General features: G+C 44.3%; 1 pseudogene; it reads left to right on the top strand.

Annotated features, from left to right (window-relative positions):
* Nucleotides 1-1,062: 1,062 nt before the first annotated feature.
* Nucleotides 1,063-9,455, top strand: LOC133460797 (sodium-dependent neutral amino acid transporter B(0)AT1-like; annotated as a pseudogene).
* The last annotated feature ends 260 nt before the right edge of the window (nt 9,456-9,715 follow it).

The raw sequence follows: 9,715 nt of genomic DNA, 5'->3' as shown, positions 1-9,715 counted from the left end.
CATTTACAGGCACACACATGTTCTTGCAGCTTCAACATTAGTCAGTGTCACTGGGACAAAGGAGAAAAAAAGAGTCTCACATTTGTATGCAAAAAACTGGTCTGAGTACTTAATTTCATGGTTTTATTGTTGTAAGAACTACTGTAACTTGCGAGCATCACAGTGGCTTAGTGATGACATAGCGAAGGTTCCTGATTCAACTCCCGGGTCACAGCGGGAGTCTTTCTGTGTGAGTTTGCCTTTTCCCTAGTGCTTGTGTGGGTTTTCTCAAGGTGCTCCAGCTTCCTTCCACAGAGCAAAATCATGCATGCTGACTGATTATTCTAAATTGCCACTAGGAATGTGTGTGAGCGTGTATGTCTGTCTTTATAAATCGGAGACCTGTCCAGTAATGAGTCTATACTGTATATATTAATAAACTATGCCTTCACATATATAGCAGTGGTAAGAGCTTGTTGCACATGTACTTGTAGACATTATAGGCGTTCTGACAATAGCCTTGGGAATGACAGCTTTAGAGTGACAAGGCAATTCCACAGTTTCTGTAAATGCCGACACCAGTCTGTCCCTGGTTAATCATTCCATCTGAAGAGGACACTGATAAGGTTTATTATTCTCATAGATCATATAAATCATGATATTCATGATATTTCTGAAGCATCTTAATTGTGTGGTTGTCTGTAAAAAAAAAGGAAGCAAACTTGCTTTTTCAATGGGTTAAGGTTTAAGCTTTATAATGGATTGTTGTACTTAAAAAGCTAATAAAGTGGTGTGATAACATGTTTTGGCTTCCAAAATAAATAATGAAAAAAAATCTTCTTTTCTGTCAGATTCTCCAGCATCACATTATTCACAGACTCATAAAAACAAACTCTGATCGGGGAAAAGGGTAGATGACAGCATCTCCAGTGATGTATTAACCATTATCTAGGAGGCTGGACCTTTTTATAATACAATGCAGAAAGTATTTCGATTCTGATAACTGCCTTTTTGGTACCACAGGTCACCTGGGCGCACAGAAGGGGTAGAGCACTGAGAAACAGGCAGTCGACAGAGAGACACAGAGGAGATTGTTTAAGAAAAGACACAGCCACTTGAAGACTGAGCAGCTACAATTTAAAATACACTGTAAAGTGAAGATTACAAGAAGCCACCATGAAGCTGAAGTTGCCAAACCCGAGGTTGGATGACAGGATTCCATCTCACAAAGAACTGGAGAGGATGGAGACAGAGGAGGCAGGTGACAGACCGCAGTGGGACAACAAAGCCCAGTATCTGCTCACCTGTGTGGGTTTCTGTGTGGGACTCGGTAACGTCTGGAGGTTCCCGTACCTGTCTCAAAGCCATGGAGGAGGTAAGCAGGGCCGACTGAGACTGGAAATGAAGAAATTACATTTCTTGATTAGAAACTAAGTTAGTAGTAGTAAAAAGTAGTTTTTTAAAATGATAATAATAAGACGATCTGGGTTTTGGAAAAGTCCTCGTGTATGGAAAGTTTTAGAGGGACAACTTTAATCTTGTTGTCAAGAAACGCTTGCTTACATGTCCAAAATGTCATAAAAGTATAGACACAGATATTAAGATGGTACAAAGATGGTATGAAGATGGTACAATTAGTTGGTGAGTGTGTACAGTGCAGCATTGTTACAGTGTGATGCCAACTTGTTTCAAGTTATATACCTATTAATATTTAAGCTTAAATGTGTGTTTTAACTAACAGCTCTAACCATGTACTTTTAATGTGTAATGTGAATCATCAATGTATGTATTCCCAACTCCAACAAACTGAGACTTATAGGCAAGTAGAAAAACTGCAAACTCTCTGCACAGTGAAGTTTTCTGAAACTCGGCTCCATCCTCTCCTGCCTCTGTAGAAGCACATTTTAACTTTAATATTTCTGCACTGACATATGCGCAACGGTTTCATGTCAAAAGCTGCGAAAAGTATCATCAAAAGTGTAATCCCTGAAGCCTTGACAATATTTGAGTATGTTAACTGAACTGACCTGAGTATTTCTTTCTTAATGCAAAACATTATCATGTCATAGCTGTAAATGGCAGACGTTGGCATGCAAAAATTTTGGAACCAAGAAGTCAACAATTTTACAGATTTTGATGCAATATATTTTTGATCAAGAGACTGGGTGATCTAAACTAAAAAATATTTAGAAATCTCTATACCAGTGAGGCAGTTTGATGTTTTTGCATTAACTTGTAGCTTCTGTGTACTGAAGCAGCAATGTTTAATCATGTTTCCTGTGCTGAAACTTGCATGTTGTGAAAAAACTGAATATTTCATTCTTCTTCTGTAACAGCTATGTAATCATTTCCATTGTTCTTGTTTTTACAATCATATTTATGGAAATTATATTGAACTAAACATTATGAATTATAGCCCTGTGTGGCAGGGTGGAGAGGTTGATGGGACACGCGCACCTGTGTCCCATCCACCTCTCCACCCTGCCACACCCACTAATAACTCATTACAAATGTGAATGATGCACTTTCAGGCGCCTTCATGATCCCGTTCCTCATTCTGCTGGTTCTGGAGGGAATCCCGCTGCTGCACATCGAGTTTGCCATTGGCCAGCGTCGGAGGAAGGGCAGCGTGGGTGTTTGGAGATCGATTAATCCTCACCTGACCGGAGTTGGTGTGTAATTACACAACCCTGCACATGTGGTTGATATGAACAGCAAGTATGATAAGACGATGGTGGTCTGGTTCTGACACAAACATTTTGTGCAGATATTTTTGAACTGAATTGAACTGATTACTTCATAAATCCTAGAAAGGTAATTATATTTTGGTTGTTTTAAGAAACAATGAATGGATGCAGGTGGTGCACTTTCGATGAATTTGTTTTTCGGGAGGTGTGGCTCCATCTTTTAGACCAGCATTAATGCAGAGCCGTCTGGCTATCAGTTTTAAGGACTTATCTTTTTGGTGGCAACAAGTACTGATTTTTTTTCTTTCAAAAAAAAATCTTTTTAATGCTGATTCGTTTAATAAATGTTTTCTGTTTTCATTTAGTACATGCCAGCTAATTAATTTCTCCATTAGTCCTATGTGCCCTTTTTGCTCTTTACAAATGTCACAAATGTTTTTTTTTTCTTTTTGTAGGTATTGCATCCATGTGTGTCTCCGGTTTGGTGAGCATGTACTACAATACGATCATGGCCTGGATCATGTGGTTTCTCTTTAACTCCTTTCAAGATCCTCTGCCCTGGAGCCAATGTCCTCTCAATGCTAACGGCACAGGTACGGCACCATCTATCATGATAACGATATCATGATAACATGTCACTGAAAGGCCTCAAGTGCAGAACAGGTTGATTTAGCCGATGCTCTGTTTGAGGTTGAGTCTTGTAAAGAAAAAAAGAGATGCCATATGTTACTTTTATGTAAGAAAAAGAATAAGAAGAAAATAATCTGGTCCTCAGGTCGTCAAATCTAGCCTGGGCTCTGCTGTGTGTCTGCTGCATTCGAGGCATCGAAACAACTGGCAAGGTCTGAAAATCACATTGTATTTGAGGAATCTGATATTGCAGGGATTCCTGTTTGGCTAGATGCAGTGCTCTGTCGGTGACCTCTGGATAAAGCCCCTGTCTTTCATTTCTCAGGCTGTGTATGTCACCTCCACTCTGCCGTATGTGGTCCTCACCATCTTCCTCATCCGGGGACTCACTCTTAAAGGCTCTTTAGCTGGAATTAAGTTCCTCTTCACACCTGGTGTAAGCATGTTTTGACATGTGCTAACAAAAATGCTAACACAAATTTGCTTCTTATTCAATCATGCCATAGAAGAATTTGAGAGCAGTGTAAAAAAAAATATATGGGCTTCTGGCAGTGACGAAAATATTATGTGATTGCAAATATTTATTTAGATTTATATTTTCATATGAAAGCAGAAAACCAAAATAAAAACTGACATTGACATCATAACTTTTTATTTTACAGATGATTATGACTATCTAACTCTATCTAACTTATCAAACGCTAAAAAGGAGTGTTTTTGGAAACACTTTGCAAAATCTGTCTGTATACACAGTGTCATAAAATGTGCAGAAAAACAATATCTGGCACACGTGAGCAAAGATAAGAAATGTATTAATGTGTCTGTCATCAACCTTCATCACTAGACAGTGAACACTATCAAAAGTAATTATTTGTACAAATGCCTATAAACTATTGTGGCGTTAAATACTTTTGATCTGATGAAATATATCACACTCATACACTAGTATTATACAAAATCCTGGTGGGCAATGAAAATGAGAGCATGTTTTTATTCAGCCCAATTTTCTTTAGGATTTTATTTGGAAAATCTTTGACCTATTCTTTTTTCTTTTTTTAGGTAAACGAGTTAATGAATCCAGGAACATGGTTGGATGCAGGGGCTCAGGTTTTCTACTCTTTTTCTGTTGCTTTTGGTGGTCTCATCTCCTTCTCCAGCTACAACTCTGTTCAGTGAGTACGATGTCTCAGTTTCATGATCACAGAGGAGCCCACTATTGAGCAACTCTCTCACACAACTTCCTCATAAAATGTTCTCGCAGCAACAACTGTGAGCAGGACGCACTCCTCATCTCCATCATCAATGGATGCACCTCAGTATACTCTGCAACAGTCATCTACTCTATAATTGGCTTTAGAGCAACAGAAAAATATGACGACTGCTACGCAAAGTGAGTTTCAAATTTCCTACTTTTCCTAAAAACACTCAACACCCAAGTGCAGTGAGCATGGTTTAGTTAAGTAAAACCAAACTCATTCCAATGTCCCCTCTTCGTTTTTATTCTGACAGCAACTTTTTGAAATTGATGAATACTTTTGATTTCCCTGAAAACCACATCACACAAGACAATTACGACACGATTCTGGCCCAGCTCAACCAGACAAGTCCAGACATCATCCCAGGATTGGATCTACAAAGATGTGACATGCAAACTTTCCTTAGTGAGGTCAGTAGATACATACTGTCATTGTCTATTCCATCCATCCATCCATCCATCTATCCATTTTCCGCCGCTTATCCAGAGGCGGGTCGCGGGGACAGCAGTCTCAACAGAGATGCCCAGACTTCCTTCACCCCAGACACTTCCTTCAGCTCTTCCGGGGAGAGTCCGAGACGTTCCCAGGCCAGCCGAGAGACATAGTCTCTCCAGCGTGTCCTGGGTCTTCCCCGGAGTCTCCTCCCGGAGGGACATGCCTGGAACACCTCCCTAGGGAGGCGTCCAGGAGGCATCCGATACAGATGCCCAAGCCACCTCAGCTGACTCCTCTCAATGTGAAGGAGCAGCGGCTTGACTCTGAGCTCCTCCCTGGTGACTGAACTCCTCACCCTATCTCTAAGGGAGCGTCTAGCCACCCTGCGGAGGAAACTCATCTCGGCCGCTCTTATCCGCGATCTTGTCCTTTCGGTCACTACCCAAAGTTCATGACCATAGGTGAGGGTAGGTGCGTAGATTGACCGGTAAATCGAGAGCTTTGACGGTCCGGTACATCGACTGCATAACTGCGGACACTGCACCGATCCGTCTGTCAATCTCACGCTCCATTGTTCCCCCACTCGTGAACAAGACCCCGAGATACTTGAACTCCTCCCCCTGAGGCAGGACTTCTCCACCCACCCGGAGAAGGCACATAAAAATTATGAACAGGACCGGTGACAAAGGGCAGCCCTGCCGGTGTCCAACATGCACTGGGAACAAGTCTGACCTACTGCCAGCAATGCGAACCAGACTTCGATCATACAGAGACCGGACAGCCCTTAGTAGAGGGCCCCGGACTCCATACTCACTCAGCACCCCCCACAGAATGGCACGAGGCACATGGTCAAATGCTTTCTCCAGATCCACAAAGCACATGTAGACTGGTTGGGCAAACTCCCATGAACCCTCGAGCACCCTGTGGAGGGTGTAGAGCTGGTCCAGTGTTCCGCGACCGGGACGAAAACCGCATTGTTCCTCCTGAATCCGAGGTTCAACTATCCCAGGGAGGCTGAGAAGTGTGATCCCCCTATAGTTGGAGCACACTCTCCGGCCCCCCTTTTTAAAAAGAGGGACCACCACCCCGGTTTGCCACTCCAGCGGCACTGTCCCCTTCCTCCATGCAATGTCACAGAGGCGTGTCAACCAAGACAGCCCTACGACATCCAGAGACTTGAGGTACTCTTGAGGTACCTCAGTGACCTCGGCTTGGGTGATGGATGAGCACGTCCCCGAGTCCACACTCTCTGCTTCCTCAGTGGAAGGCATGTCAGTCGGTCAGTCAACAGCTCCCCACCCGCACCGTAAACGGTGCCGGCAGAGTACTGCTTCCCCCTTCTGAGGCGCCGAACGGTCTGCCAGAACTTCCTCAAGGCCGACCGAAAGTCTTTTTCCATGGCCTCCCTGAACTCCTCCCAGACCCGAGTTTTTGCCTCCAGGACTGCCCGAGCCACGGCCTGATTGGCCTGCCGGTACCCATCTACTGCGTCAGGAGTCCCACAGGCCAACATAGTCTGGTAGGACTCCTTCTTCAGTCTGACGCCATCCTTTACTTCCGGGGTCCACCACCGGGTTCTAGGATTGCCGCCACAACAGGTACCGGAGACCTTGCGTCCACAACTTCGAGTCGCCGCTTCGACAATGGAGGCAGAGAAAATGGTCCACTCGGACTCGATGTCCCCCGCCTCCTCCGGGATCTGAGAGAAGCTCTCTCGGAGGTGGGAGTTGAAGATGTCCCTGACAGAGGGCTCAGCCAGACATTCCCAACAGACCCACACAATCCGTTTGGGTCTGCCCGGTCTGTCCATCCTCCTCCCCTGCCAGTGCATCTAACTCACCACCAAGTGGCGATCAGTTGACAGCTCACCCCTGTCTTCACCCGAGTGTTCAAGACATGCGGCCGAAGGTCAGATGAAACGACAACAAAGTCGATCATTGACCTCCGACCTAGGGTGTCCTGGTGCCACGTGCACTGATGGACACCCTTATGCTCGAACATGGTGTTCGTTATGGACAAACTGTGACTAGTACAGAAGTCCAACAACAAAACCCCGCTCGGGTTCAGATCGGGGAGGCCGATCCTCCCAATCACGCCTCTCCGGGTATCACTGTCATTGCCCACGTGAGCGTTGAAGTCCCCCAGTAGAACAATGGAGAGCCCAGTTGGAGCACCATCAAGTACCCCTCCCAGGGACTCCAAGAAGGCCGGGTACTCCGCACCGCCGTTCGGCTCGTAGGCACAAACAACGGTGAGAGACCTTTTCCCGACCCGAAGGCGCAGGGAAGCGACCCTCTCGTTCACTGGGATAAACTCCAACACATGGCAACTGAACTGAGGGGCTATAAACAAGCCCACACCAGCCTGCCGCCTTTCACCCTGGGCACTCCAGAGTAGTGGAGGGTCCAGCCCCTTTCAAGGAGCTGGGTTCCAGAGCCCAAGCTATGTGGATGTGAGCCCGACTATCTCTAGCCGGTATCTCTCAACCTCATGCACAAGCTCGGGCTCCTTCCCCCCCAGCGAGGTGACATTCCATGTCCCCACTGTGAGGGTTTTAGTCCAGGGATTGGGTTGTCGAGGCACCCCGCCACGACTGCTACCCAGTCCACTTGGCACCAGCTTCTCATGGACCTTCCTGTGGGTGGTGGGCCTACGGGAAGGCGGGGCCACGTCGCCGTTTCGGGCTGAGCCCGGCCGGGTCCCACGGGCAAAAATCCGGCCACCAGGCGCTCGCCTACGAGCCCCAACCCCAGGCCTGGCTCCAGGGAGGGGCCCCGGTGACGCCGATCCGGGCGACATAACGGTCCTTGTTCTCTTCCTCCTCATGAATGGCTTTTGTGATTATTGTCTATTCATTTGCTTCTATTTCATAGAAAACTGTATAACTTAGGTTTCACAAAAATAATGTTACATTAGATCCTGACATATCACCCTGAAGCATATTTGCTGTATTTCTTCAGGGTGTTGAGGGGACCGGTCTGGCCTTCATCGTCTTCACAGAAGCCATCATCAAGATGCCTTTTTCCCCTCTCTGGTCTGTTCTCTTCTTCGTCATGCTCTTCTGTCTTGGCCTGTCAACTATGTTTGGAAACATCGAGGGGGTGGTGGTTCCTTTGCAAGATCTTAATGTCCTGCCCAGATCTTGGCCCAAAGAGGTCTTCTGTGGTAATGTTGTTACTCATTATTGAATTAAAACATACTGTATGGTGTCTAGAAATATGAGCCTAACAGCTTGTTTTTGTTTTCTTTTTAGTTCTGACCTGTGTAGTTTGTTGTCTTCTTGGACTCATATTTGCACTACGTTCAGGGACCTATTGGTTAGCTCTTGGTTAGATCTTTTTTTGGTTGAAACGTGTAGAAAGGGGACAAATGCTACATTTCAACATCCTTACATTGTGAGTTCTCCATGTGAATTGGGGGAATCGTCATTGGCACCAGAATTTTATTATAATTACAATAGCCTGACTAATGCAACTTAACCAGACCTTCTGTATGTCAAATAAAACCAGTTCTGACCAGGTCTGATATTCAATCGCGCTCACAGCAGTTCAGACCAAATGGAAAAAACCTTGAAGCAAAAACAATTTGTTACAATGTTACAATCATAAGGAAAAAAATGCACATGAGCTGCTACTTTTTTCATTTTTTTTCTTTTGTGGTGAAAACACAATGTGAGGACCACGGAAAATATAAACCAAAGTATCCCTCATAAGGTTGATGGTGGTAGTGAAGAAGTTAAATATGACTGATCAAATCTGTAAAACAAACAATAGAGGCCACATTTTATTCATTTCATAATTTGGGACTCAGAGTTGGCTCAGACTAAAGTGGTAAGCTGGAGTCTACTGTGGCAAACATCGCTTGAGCCTGCCCTAAGAGCTACATATGCTGCTTTATGTTCTGTAACTAATAGACTACAAGTAATCTTTTATGGATGTTTTTTACACACTCAGCTACATTATTCCACCTTCTTATTGTTCCAAAACAGGTTTAACGAGGACCTCGTTTTTATGATTGGCCACAAGCCCAATATATTCTGGCAGGTGACGTGGAGAGTGGTTAGTCCACTCATTATGATCGTCATTTTGATTTTCTACCTTGTTACTCAAGTCACCAAGATACCCACCTATTTGGTCTGGGACCCAGAGGCGGTAAGTGTGGCCATCATCCTGATAGCTTTTTTGAAAACAAGGCTTCAAAGGTTTTACCACAGTTTTAATTTTATTTTATGTTCAGCATGAAATCAAAGATTTGTCTTGACTCTCCTTAGGAAACATTTCCCACCCTGCAAGAGCGTTCCTTCCCCTCCTGGATCAACATCATCATCTTCATCTTGGCTGGGATTCCCTGTTTGTCTATCCCCTTTTTCGCCCTCTATAAATTCCTACAGAAGAAGTGCTGCAAGTAGAAAGATTACAAAGAAGATCCAGTGGACACGATTTCTGCAAAAATACAAATTAATTAAAAAGTGAAGGTTTAGATAGGTTTGATGTATGACAAGTATCTGCACTTTTTGTATGCTGCCTTTTCTCATTATCTGTAATGATAGCTGGTGGTTTATAATAAGTTGTTTCCAATGAAAGTCTTTGAAGTAGGAAACATTAGTTTCCTTCTGTGGGACCTTTGGTGTGTTAGTATACATTCAAGGAACAGTTGAAAACTGTGGAAAATGCAGTATCCTCAGTATGAAACTGTACTTTTACTTACACTGATTTCATACTGCTTCAA

Source organism: Cololabis saira, chromosome 15 (assembly GCF_033807715.1).
Source record: "Cololabis saira isolate AMF1-May2022 chromosome 15, fColSai1.1, whole genome shotgun sequence".
NCBI classification, from domain to species: Eukaryota; Metazoa; Chordata; class Actinopteri; order Beloniformes; family Belonidae; genus Cololabis; species Cololabis saira.
This window is presented reverse-complemented; position numbering and strand designations above follow the sequence as displayed.